This window comes from Melanotaenia boesemani, chromosome 15 (assembly GCF_017639745.1).
Source record: "Melanotaenia boesemani isolate fMelBoe1 chromosome 15, fMelBoe1.pri, whole genome shotgun sequence".
NCBI classification, from domain to species: domain Eukaryota; kingdom Metazoa; phylum Chordata; class Actinopteri; order Atheriniformes; family Melanotaeniidae; genus Melanotaenia; species Melanotaenia boesemani.
In genome coordinates this window covers 32,200,471-32,213,491 of record NC_055696.1, presented here as the reverse complement: position 1 = coordinate 32,213,491, position 13,021 = coordinate 32,200,471, and the positions used below count along the sequence as shown (strand labels likewise).

At 40.4% G+C, this 13,021-nt stretch overlaps 1 protein-coding gene across 3 annotated transcripts in view; it reads right to left on the bottom strand.

Moving 5' to 3' along the window:
- ppm1e (protein phosphatase, Mg2+/Mn2+ dependent, 1E) overlaps positions 1-13,021 on the bottom strand; it is a 64,876-nt gene that overhangs the window by 19,968 nt on the left and 31,887 nt on the right. The window lies entirely within an intron of this gene.

The window sequence follows — 13,021 nt, the reverse complement described above, 5'->3', positions numbered from 1 at the left end:
TGTTAAATGCTTCTTGTCTCTTATTAACTGTTCAAAATGCTCAATGATGATTTAAAAATGTAGATGTTTGCCCACATTTTTCCTGGCAATTATGCTCATTTTCTCCTGTTTTCTTAATCAGTAAACGTCTTTCGTCCATACTGCCTCAAATTAATTTAAAGTGTAGCAGCAGACCAGCTGAATTCCCAGAGGCTGCATTGCATTTAATTTCCCCCTACTAAGTGAGCTGGGGGCTGGCTGAGTACAACACTGGGACATGGTGTACAATTAAATACTGCGTTCAGTGTGACAGGGCCTCTGTGGCTCGTGTATCAAACAACATGGGTTTAATCAATGAAACCCAGACAGCCTCAACATCTTTAATAGATTCCGGCCAGCATGCTTTTTACGAGACGATTAAATGAGTTCATTTTCATGTAGAATCTAACAGCTGGTACCAGTGTGGGGAAGACTGAAGACTTTTACAGTATATGATAGAAGGTTTTGCTTTACATTAAAAAATGTATGAACTAAAGACACCATGTTTGCCATGAGGTGATAAATGAGGAAGCAGGTGAATTCATGACAAAGCAAATTTAGTTTCAAAAGGAGGATGTTACTTGTTTACAACCAAACAGCCAATTTGATCTTATTTTCTAGATGTTTGACAGTTTTATCTTTCTCAAAATAAAGAAAATGACCTCTATTATATTAATCTCTTTATCCATCTTTTAGGGCGTGATTGATAAATGGGGACAAAATGGAAACAGCTGCAGTGTTTCTAAATGGTGACGTCGTATCCGCCGTATTTAGCGCTGTTTCCCTGGTCAGGTTTAGGTATAATAATGTAAACGTGTGCACGTGCGGTGATCCTCTTATTTATCTCAGAAAAAAAGTCCATTGTGTTGTCATTGTTTTTGGCTGTTCCATTCGTTAACACGTGAAACTGACCGAGTTTATTTGGGCTTCTTTGTGCTGCCATACAGAAAGTGAGCCAAAGAATTTACAAAAAGATGTCGAGTAAATAAAGGCTTGCAAACTTTTCGTTGGGATCAAAAGGAGCTGAGTCACTGGAGCTGGACCCTGATAACTCTGTTAAAGGTTCGTAAACCTCTTTATTTTGTTTGTAGGAGTCTGTTAGTTTCTGCTGTCCCAACCAGACAGTAATGCAGCTCACCTTGTACACTTTTCAGGTATTAAGCAAACACCCATTCGAAGAATAGAGATCCCGAAGTTAGCTTCTGATTGGAATAGGCAAAAAGGGTGATTCCGCTGCTTTTTTGGGGTCCTTTGATCATTTTAAACCGTGTCCTGCCTGTTACAAAACTGCAACACTTTAGACAGTGGTTCTCAATCCAGGTCCTCGGGACCCACTGCCCTGCATGTCTAAAGCCTGGTACACATAACGATTTTTTGGCTGTTTTTGTCCTGATTTTGCCTCTTCCCGACCTCGGACGGCAAACGCCGATCATCGTGAGATTTCCCTGTACAATTATCATTTGGTCTGCGGTGTGTTACAAGCCGATTTGTCCGAATAATCCACTCTGAAACAGGTCGTAACCATTTTTTAAAACCGATACGATAACTAATAACCGATAACAAACACACTTAAGATCAGCGAAAAACTTTTAGAATAGAATAGAATAGAATAGAATAGAAATACTTTATTAATCCCTTCAGAGAGCCCTCAGGGAAATTTGGAAATTTTAACATGCCTCTCAAACAGTTTCTAAAGATATCAAACAGAACTATTTGATATAATGTGTGAATACATTTGGCGATAGCTTCATACTTGGATGGAAGGCACACATCAGCAAAGTAGCGGCGGCTCAGCATCGTAAACCGTGGCTCCAAGTGATGAATCAGACGAGAAAAGCTTCTGTCATCAACGAGGGTAAATGGCTGGTCGTCAGGCGCCATCATTTCCATGATTAGATCTTCAGTAGCGTTAGCCCGTGGTCATGTCTGGGAAATTTCTTGATATATCTCAAACACCTCACGGATGCCTGTATGTCCCGGTGGCTTCTTTGTGGTTGGCTTTAAGTTTTTTGCGTCTTTAGCAGCCGGGCGTCCTCATACGCTTTCAAAACTGTTGAAATGATGGTTATGTTTCAGGTGACTGATCAGGTTTGTAGTAGTGAAGCTCGTTCTACTTTTCCCTCCTTGTGGAACTTGTTTAAAACCGTTATTACAAATAACCAGCGAACTGTCTTCTTCGGAAACTTTGAAGAATTCCCACGCTACCGACGCCATGTTCTCCGTTGTCAAACGTAAGCACGCTGTGCTGCATGTTTATGATGGAAGATTACAACAACAAAGCAAGAGAGGACTCAGCTATGATGCTGTGATGCAGCTGGTCAACACAAAACTTCTGGGCTCTGGATATAAACCGTTTTTAGAAGATTTTTACACAAGTCCAACACTTTTCTGTGACCTGCTTCAGCAAGAGATCTGGGCTTGTGGGACCATCCGACCCAGCCATAGTGGCTTTCCCAGAGTGAAAATAAACAGCCTGAACTTCAAATCACCACGGCGGAGTGTAGGATCATAGGGGTCTTCAAATGGCACAGTTTTGGCATGCCTGGTCCTATCTTTAGAAAAGGCCGTGTAAAACACTAATTTTCTGTTGAATTGTAGTCAAATTTGAAGTAGGCATATGTGAGTGGTTTCCCCTAACCAAAACTGTGGTACCATTATGTTTTCCAGTGTATAACTCCAAGCTACAGTCATTTTGAAGGCAGTCTCAATGTGGCAAGTCATCTTGATTATGCTAGTTATTTCTAAATGGACTAAGAGACAAGGGGCTCAGAGTAAATTGCTAATTTGGGAGATATTGTGAAATGTTTCTAAGCGTAGACTCTAGTTCTAACCCCAGATTATTTTAAAAGCGTAAAATTTGCATCATACGTTTTGTGAGAACGTGACACATTCAAGTTCAAGTTTATTTATATAGCGAATTTTCTGCAGTTGCTCAAAGTGCTGAACAATAGAACAACAAACATTCTGCTGCTACTTTATGGGGCTGTGATCATGCTGATGTTGGACACTTAAACTGGACATGTTGGTAACTTTATTTTACTGTGGTTCATATCAATATTTTATTCTAGTTTTTAGAGGACAGCCATGAAATTGGCGTCACCCCTGGTACACGCTCGAGTAATACCCGCATGCATGAACTGTTTCACTGTGTGCAGGCAGGCAGGGGACTTAATGAGTTACTCATTTCTGTCCCACATTGCTGCAGCATTTACAACAATCAATCAAATTTATTAGGATTATTGGTCTGCGATGATTGACCAAAAATAAATTATCTAGATAGTACAGTAACGTATTACAGTACCGCAATGGAGATTATTGTGGAGTGAACTTTCTTTCCCCGTTTGTCCTTTCTTTCTTCTAGTTATTGCCTAACTAACAAAAACTAAATAACAAGATTCATTTAATTTTCTACACCACTTAGTTCAATTCTGGTCACAGGGAAGCTGAAATAAGCTCCATGTAATAAATTACATGGGGAGAACATGCAAACTCCACAAAGAAAGGCCACTGTTCAAACCTCCCCCCCCAACCGAGGCTTGTACCAGTAAACATCTTGCTGAGAGGCCGCAGTGCTAACCACCACACCGCCATACACACCAACTTCAAGAACGACTGATAAAATACCTTTATCAGTAACTGTGGGCCACTGCTTAACGTCATCAGTCCAGATATTCATTCTGCTGTCTGTGTCGGCAGACGGCAGCAGATACTAGGTTTCCACCGCAACAATGGCTCCACTGCAAGATGGCACAACACACAAACTGGCTGTTGGATTTGTCTTTATATTCCAAATGGTTCAAGAACCAAATTTACTTTGGATAAATCTTTTATAGGATTTTTAGGCAATTATTACAGGAATTTTTAAGGGTTAATTATTTTGTTTTGTTCACCAGGATGTCCTCATAATCTGTAAGATGTTGACTGGGCTCCTGCAAGAATCTAGGCCATGACAGTGAAACAGCTGGTCGTGGTTTGTTTATGTCATGTAGCAGTAATGCTATAAATAAAGCAGCAATATGCATAAAAGAACAAGTAAAAACAATACAGGCTTTGTCTTGAAGGATCTTAATCCAAACTGTTTTTAGTCAACCACACACTGAGAGGTTACAGGCTTCGGAGCTTTTCCAGATCCAGATATCAGGCAACTGAACTGACGGCTTCTTCTTTAGTCATAGAGCCCCCTGGTGGTGAAGGACTACAGATTTATATACAGTACCCAGTATAGAAGTACATCACTGGAATTAAAGTGTCTATAAATGCAACAAATGTATTTTATAACAACATGGCTGATCAATAATGACATTTAAATGCAGGCTGAGTTGGTTGGTGAAAGCAGATTTAAAAATAACACTGCCAGAAAAAAATGTCTGCAGACAAAGAAAAAGATTTTTCCTCAGCTTCACCTTCATGTTAGCCGCCTCTGCTTCTGCTGCCTGCAGGGTTCATCAATCAATACTCCAAAAAGCCAAACTCACATAAAAACGCAGGAATTTTTCTTCCTCTTATCAATGTGCGACTGCAAATTTGCAGCATTACACCATTTTCCTTTCAGGTTAATATTGGTGTTTAAAAAAACAAACAAAAAAAAAAACTATATATACATATATATATATATATATATATATATATATATATACTCCCAATGGCAGGGTAATACCACATGCACTAACCCACCAAGGCTGGAGACTGAACAATACTGGAAAAACATATGGGAGACGGAGGCATCACATAACAGTGAAGCACAGTGATTAAAAAAACTAAGAGTGGACCACAGCACCCTCCCTCCCTCCCTAATCGAGGCCCAGTTACCATTACAGTGGCAGATATCTAGCAAAGAATCTCAAGTATGAAGAATTGGTCAGCACCTGGCCCGGACATGATCCATGCCGGTTAAAGACACTAACTTCATTCCATGAGCGCCTAGTGGCACAAATGAACCACTTGCTGAGGGATGGGACCCAGCCTGAATGGCTGACACGGGATGGACAGTCCTGATACTGAAAGATCCCTAAAAGGGAACAGCTGCATCCAACTATTGGGCGATAAACTGTCTCACCACAACATGGAAGCTCATGTCAGGCATCATAGGGCCTGAGAAAAGTGGTCACGTGGACCAATACATGACAGAAACACAGAAAGTCATTGGTAAAGGTACCAGCGGAGCCAAACACCAGCTGCTGGTTGATAGAACTGCTGCAGAGACTGCAAAACCAGACACAGACCTGTGCACTGCCTGGATTGATTACCAGAAAGCCGATGACTCAATGCCAAATACATGGATCCTGGAATGCCTGAACCTGTACAAGATCAACAACACTGTAATAGCCTTCAATACAAACTCAATGAGGCTGTGGCAGATCACCCTTAAAGCCAACGTAGCGCCAATTGCACAAGTCTCCATCAAATGTGGTATATACCAAGCAGATGTTCTGTCCTCGCTGCTGTTCTGCATTGAACCCCCTCAGCCAATTAGTCAACAAGACTGGCTATAGGTACGACTCAGGAATGGGGCCACCATTGCCTCCTACTCTACATGGATGACATCAAGCTGTACGCTAAAGCCGGATTTATGCTTGCGCGACGTCTGAGTGCGGTCGTTTACACCGTAACTGATGCTGGTGAGTTTGCTTTCGCACTCGAGTGTAGGGGGTGTCATTGCAGTTTCACCTCCTAACCTGAAGGTGGCAGCAGGGGTGGTATCGGCAGGCAAACTCACCAAGTCCTTTTGATGGCCCACTTCAGTTCGGTAGGTATTTTCTGTTTTAAAACAACAGTGAAGTCCAGTATGGGTCAGTGTCTTTATTAGCTTGTGGAAGAAAATGAAGAAATAATTCGATCAGCCTCTCATCAACTTGATCCACTGGTTATTGTTTTTAAAAACGGTGTTACCACACAAATTCAGTGAGAAGATCCAGATATCCTGCAACACGTGATCCCAAACTGACCAATCACAAGGGAGAACCTCCGCGTAACCGTCTGCGAAGCAGGGGTGCATGTCAGGTCTGGGAGAGGTGCGCGGCGAGCCTCTGCAGAGCTACGCCGAGCCTACGCCGGTTACGCAGTCGCAAACGCCGCACAACTATAAATCCGCCTTAAGAGTGAGTGAGATATTGACCCACCGATTCACACCAGGATCTACAGCAGGGACATCAGAATGTCATTAGGACTGGAGAAATAGGGCCAAATGGTAACAAAGAAAGGAGGAAGTAGTCCACAGAGAGGGCATTAAATACACACACACACACACACACACACACACACACACACACACACAAAATCTAATAAATTTGATAAATTTTATGTATTAATGCAAAGACATTGTGGAATTAACACGTCACAGTTGAGGACCGAATCTACGAAAAACCGCTTAATCCTCCTTATTTATCTAGATTCTTACAGTTTTCAAGCCGGTCTGAGTAATACAAACACCAACGTATGCTATCTTGGGGTTTGTGGCTGAAAATGGTTGAGAATCACTGGCCTAAACCAACCTTCGCCTGGAGTCAGACTGGGCTCTGCAGAGTCTTCATAATAATACAACCCACTCAAAATCCCGGTGAAGCAGCTCAATACTTTCTGATGCACCCTGACATATCGAGGCCTTGGTTGGTGTGGTCACCAGGGCCGGCTCGAGCCTTAATGGGACCCTATGCAGAATTTGATTTGGGCCCCTCCAGATGAGTGATGTTTGTGTGTGGCATACTGCAATTACCAATGCACTGCATGGCAGAGGCAGCAGCCTGGAGAAGGAATTGATTTAACCAGTATTATATTTTCATGGCTGGCACACAAGCATGTAAATAGTATAAAGAGAAAACTGTTTTTCTGTATATTACAAATTTTAATATTTTATTCAATAATATTTTTGTCTTTTTAATAATTTTTTTTTTTTAAAATTAAGATATCAGCATTTCAGTCTCTCTTGTGGGCTGCCTGGTAGTTTGGGGGCTCAAAGAAGCTGCTTGCCTTGATCCGGCTCTGGTGGTCACATGATTTTTGTTATGTTGAAGCATTGTATAGAAACAGTGCTCTGAACCCTTCCGATTTATAAAATCAATACAGAGTCAGTCCAACGAGCTTGAACAGAACATTGTTACTCATGTCACGCAATTATTTCTTTCCTTACATTATTGGTTTTTTTGGCATCCTATTTAGTGAATGTTTTTCAGTTTATTTAGATATTAAGCTGACACACATTCAAGTTGAGCTAAAGATTTTACAGCTTTTCTCTTTCAAAGCCTGAAGTCAGAGAAACAGTTTTTCCTTGTTCACATTCCTGAAGTTATTTAATGGTTTTATTTCCTTTTTTAATTTTTTTAAGTCATGCCTGCAGTGATGTTCTGCCTCCCCTTATGTCTTCCATGTGCATTATTCTCTAAACATATCAAAGTGTTTGAAAAAGTTTGACAACAAAGCTGAAACGCAACAGGAAACATTCTTCTCTATGGTAACCACAGCAACTACAAAAAACCTTGCTGATGATCATCTCACAGAAATAGTTACATGTATTAATAACCATGTTAGACACTTCTGGCCTGACAATGAACAGAATATATAATAATCTACTTTAAATATGTCTTTACGTGACAGTGGTCTTCATCACTCAACAAGAAGCACGACTCATACCTGTAATTATCACGAAAGCCCAGCATCCATCAGCACAGCAGCTAAAGTGACTTTTATGGCCAAGTGGATGTTTGGGTTTATGAGCATGTGGTTGATTTAATTGTAGGAGACCACAGTTTGCTCCTTGTCACAGATATGCTATTAACACTTGCTTTTAAATTAATTCATTAAAAAATTGATCTTCCCCAAACCTCAGCTAGCTGCTCTAGGAGCTTAATCCAAATCATAATTAATTCCCCAAACATTTACAGCAGAACATAAATCTGTGTGCAGGTATCTTCTGGGGGTTTGAATCAGTTAGACCTCAGATTTATTTCACCATTTCCTTTACAGATTAACTTTGACATGTTTTAAAATCAAATAGCATTCATATAAACTTTGCACAAGCAAGTCAGAGTCCTGCAGACCTTAAAAAAAGGTGCTGTGCTGTATGGAACTGTAGAGCTGTCACCCAAATTAAAAAAATATTGTGACCTATTCACATTATAACATGATACTTGTACTGCAAAAACGCGAAACATATCGCGTTATAATGTGATTAGTTTTACTGTAAGAAGGTAAGCCAAGTTTAGACAAGTTTATTTGTAAAGCACATTTGATATACAAGACAATTCAAAGTTCTATACATAAAACATTAAAGGCATCACAGTGAGGTGCTGAAAGCAATAAAAGTGCATTAAAAACAAATTATAACTTTTTTTAGTTAAATAAAAACAGAAAAAAATGCTAAAAATAAAATAGATAAAATGCAAGAAATAAAAGTTCCAGGGTGAGACATTAACAGTTGTTTTGATTAAAGGCAACAAATAGAAAAGTTTTGACCCTGATGTAAAACTGCTGAGTCACCAGACCTGCAGTTTTCTGGGTGTTTGTTCCAAAAGTGAGGAGCATTAAAGCTGAACACTGCCTCTCCACGTTTAGTTCTGACTCTGGGAACAGAAAGTAGACCTGACCCTGATGACCTGAGGGATCTGGTTGCTTCATAACCAACCAGAAGATCCTGAATGGATTCTGGTCCTAAACCATTCAGGTCTTTGTAAACTAACAGCAAGATTTTGAAGTCAGTTCTTTTACAGACAGGAAGCCAGTGTAAAGATCTGAGGACTGGAGGTCTAGGATCTACTTTCTTGGTCTTAGTGAGGACTAGAGTTCTAGGATTTACTTTTTTGGTCTTAGTGGGGACTGGAGTTCTAGGATCTACTTTCCTGGTCTTAGTGAGGACTGGAGTTCTAGGATCTACTTTCCTGGTCTTAGTGAGGACTGGAGTTCTAGGATCTACTTTCTTGGTCTTAATGATAACTGGAGTTCTAGGATCTACTTTCTTGGTCTTAGTGAGAACTCGAGCGGAAGCATTCTGGACTAACTGCAGCTGTCTGTTTTCAGTTGCAACTTTTTAGGGAGATCTGTGAGGACAGCATTACAGTAGTCCAGTCTACTAAAGAGAAATGGATGGACAGGTTTTTCTAAATCCTGCTTTAATCCTTGATATGTTCTTTAAGTGATAATAGGCCGACTTAAAAACTATCTAAATATAACTGCGAAAATCCAGGTCTGAGTCCAAGACTTCTCCTAGATTTCTGGCTTGGTTGTTAGTTTTGAACTTTGCTGTTTGAAGCTGAGAACTGACTTTTAATCTTTCTTCCTTTGGCTCCAACAACTATTATTTCAGTTTTGTCTTCATTTAACTGAAGTTCTGGCCCATCCAATCTTTAATCTGATCGATGCAGTTGATCAGACTCTGGATCGGATTGTAGTGTCCTGGTGAGATGGTTATGTAGATGTGGGTGTCATCAGCATAACTGTGGTAACATGTTTAGTTGTTTCAATAATGTGAGCGAGTGGCAGCATGTAGATGTTGAACAGCAGTGGCCCCAGGACGGAGCCTTGGGGAACTCCACTGGTTATTTTAGTTTACTCAGATTTATAGTTACCTATAGACACAAAGTAGTTCCTGTCTTTTAAATAGGACTCAAACCAATTAATTGTGGTACCAGAAAGTCCCACCCAGTTTTCCAGCCGGTCTAGTAAGATGTTCTGGTCGACCGCATCAAATGCAGCACTGAGATCCAGCAGTACCAGGACTGAAATGTTCCCGCTATCTGTGCTCAGGAGGATGTCATTAAAGACCTGAACTAGAGCATCTCAGTGCTGTGGTGTGGCCCAAAAACCTGACTGGTAGACATCGGAACAGGTATTTAGTGTCAGGACGTTGTGTAGCTGCTGAAAGACAGGTTTTTCTAGAACCTGACTAAGAAAGGGGAGGTTTGATATCAGCCTGTAGCTGCTCATGAATGACGAGTCTAAGGTTTTTCTTTTTCAGTAGTGGCTTTATGACAGCTGTTTTTAGGGTCTGAGGGAAGACACCTGGTAGTTGGGGGCTCAAAGCAGCTTTCTTTGAGCTTTCTTTGATATTGCCCATCCCTACTGGTTATATCCCCCACTTGGAGAATTAAGTTGCCAACACAACACAAAGAAGATAATTCCCAAAGACCCGTCTGGATAAAGGGTGCAACATCAATGACAAGTGGAAAGTCCCAGTGTCCTCCAAGCTTCACCATTTTCCAATCTCTCCTTGTCTCAGCCAAGTATGAAGTACAACTTAATCCCATTTGGTAAATTAGACATTTCTCTAATCTACTACATGCACAGTTTCCTTATTAAAAGACAGACATGGTTTATCCTCCAAACATGTTTTCACCACAAAACACATAACGTTATAATATGATATGGTCCTAACTTTTTTTTTTTTTGGGGGGGGGGGGGGTGACAGCTCTACACTTCCGCACTGTTGAAAAGGCTTGTTATACTACACAACTGCCTCATATTTGCTGTTATCTACGTTCAGCCTAATAGTTATACAGAAACATCTCTTTTGTCAGGTCATTGATTTCAGCCTCAAACTGGGTCAAGGACTAGAAGCATGAGGAACAGAGGAGTTAAAATATTCCTTCATAAAGCAGTAACCATAGTAACCTCCTGGGTAAACTTCTCCTTGAACATGTGAATGTAAAATATCTAGTCCTTATTCTTAAAGTAAACATCAGAGAATATAACGAGGCCATCAAAACGAGTCATGACAAGAATGACGTGATTATCTAAGACTGGTATCAACAATAAAGGCAACATTTTTACACAAGGAGACCAAAATGTGCCTGGTTTGGCTTTGACACATTCAGGACCAGTGGGCTTGTTTAATGCTAAACAAATACAGTTATTCTGAACAAGAGTGACATCAGAGAAGTCACAATCATACAAAATCTGAATTATACAAAAACATCAAAGCTATTTGGTGCTTAGATTTGCCCAAAAAAGGATAGCTTTTCATCACCCTTCTCTTCTTTACTGTCCCAAGTTGCACCACGTCTACAAACTGTACGGAGGATCTCCTCTGCATCCACTGTTTCAACCATTTGTTAGCTTTAAAGATATATTTATTTGGCATTTTTTGGTCAGTGTGATTTTAGCCCTCAGCTCACCATTATTACATTTTACTGTTTAAAAAAGAAAACATTTTGGGGAGACATTTTTTTACCATTAGACATCAGAGAATTAATGTGTAACACATCTGCTGGTTTTATATTGCCTTAAAGTTCAGATGTCGGATATTCTAAATCTTAACAGCTAACATCTATTTCCTGCTCATGAGTCTGGCGTTGCCATCATTCGTGCACATTAGTGGATGTTAATCTTAGTGGATGTTAATAAGTTCCCTAAATAAAGGCATATTAAACAGAGCTGGAGTCATAATACATATTTTATTAACCGTTTCTCCAGCAAAACTCTTACTCTTTGAGGCTTTACACTGCATACTGTCTAAAATAAACAGAAAATAGGATGGAGGTGAAGACCTGAGGGGTGGAGTTGCTTGAACTGTCGCTATTTGTGTTCCTTCATCACCAGCATCTTCTCCTTGTTTCCATTCATAGAAACTCACTACATTTCCCTCCCTGTCCCTCTGCTCTCCTGTCCTCCCTCGCTCCACCACTGGCAGCCCAGTGGGGGTGGATGCTGAGAAGACGAGCTCTGATTGGATGCAGGTCACACAGGAGAAGACACGACGCACCAATGACGCTTCCCAGTGGCTCATGCATCACAGTGAGGTCATGTGGAGCGGAGGAGGATTAAAGGAGAGCTTAATCTCAGTTCACACTATCACACTGCAGCAGCACGACGACGAATCCATGATGCATGACAAACACTGGTTCAACGGGAAAATAACATTCCATACAATATTATTAGTGATGCTTTTTCTTTATAATGTTCATTGTAAGCCATATTTCAGTGGGAATATTTCACAATAACAGATATGCAGAGGGCACGTTCACACACACACACACATACACAACTCATCAGCCAGTTCAATTTCAGCAATACAGTCTTGATTACAAGATTAGGATAAATTATATATATACTGGTGTATCTGTGTTCCTGTCTTTACTGGTGAATTCAAGGCTACACCTGAACACATGAATCTGTACATATTATGTTGCAAAAGCAGTAAGACATGTAGTTTGTGCGTACATTTTGTGGACTAGAAAAGTGTATTATCTTTTGCAGAGGGCTTGTGCGTCACTGTGTCCTCTGAGCAGGGGCCTCTTAAACAAATTTAGGTTTCTCAAATAAACTGCTGGGCTTTAAAAGCAAAGGCCAAAAGAAAACAACAGTGGAAGCAGCAGTTTTGTGCTCTCTGTAAAATATCAGTGAGCTCTGAAAGATGCTTTTATAGCTCTAAGCGGAGCTACAGTTAAATGTGAGAGGCGAGCCATTAACTACTTTTCTACATCTGAAATCAAACAGAACACAGCAATGGGAAATATAACTCTAATGTGAAGGCAACAGTATCTGAACAGAGGTCAGACTTTGACACCACACTGGTTAACCTTTGGTTTACTGATAGTCTGAGACGTATGGGCACTGTGTGTTCGGATAATGGTGATATCCAGAGATGCTGGATGGTTAGAGTAGTAAAATAAACAGACATAATGCAGCTTTGATTAAAGTTGTCATGTCATGTCAAATTCAACAGATAAAGATGCTTGGGCTTTTCCATCTGCTTTCAATGCGTATGGTACCCAGAACTCTGCTCTGCTGTGGAAAAAAAAAACAGCAGTCAAAGTGAAAAAAGTGGCATAGTGATGAAATTAAATTGAGTGCCAAAAATAATAAAAATTGGTTAGTTTACTCCTGCTTCTTTGTTAGCTAGCTGACTTTAGCCCCTTTTGGCTTGAGCTAACTTTCAACTGATCAATATTTGACTTAGAGTCATCTCTGTTGGCAACATACTTTTACGTTTTTGGAGGAAGGAAAAATAATGAAAATCTTTCGCTCTGTAGGGGCTGAGAAAGACACCTACATGCTACCATAAACAACCTCTTAT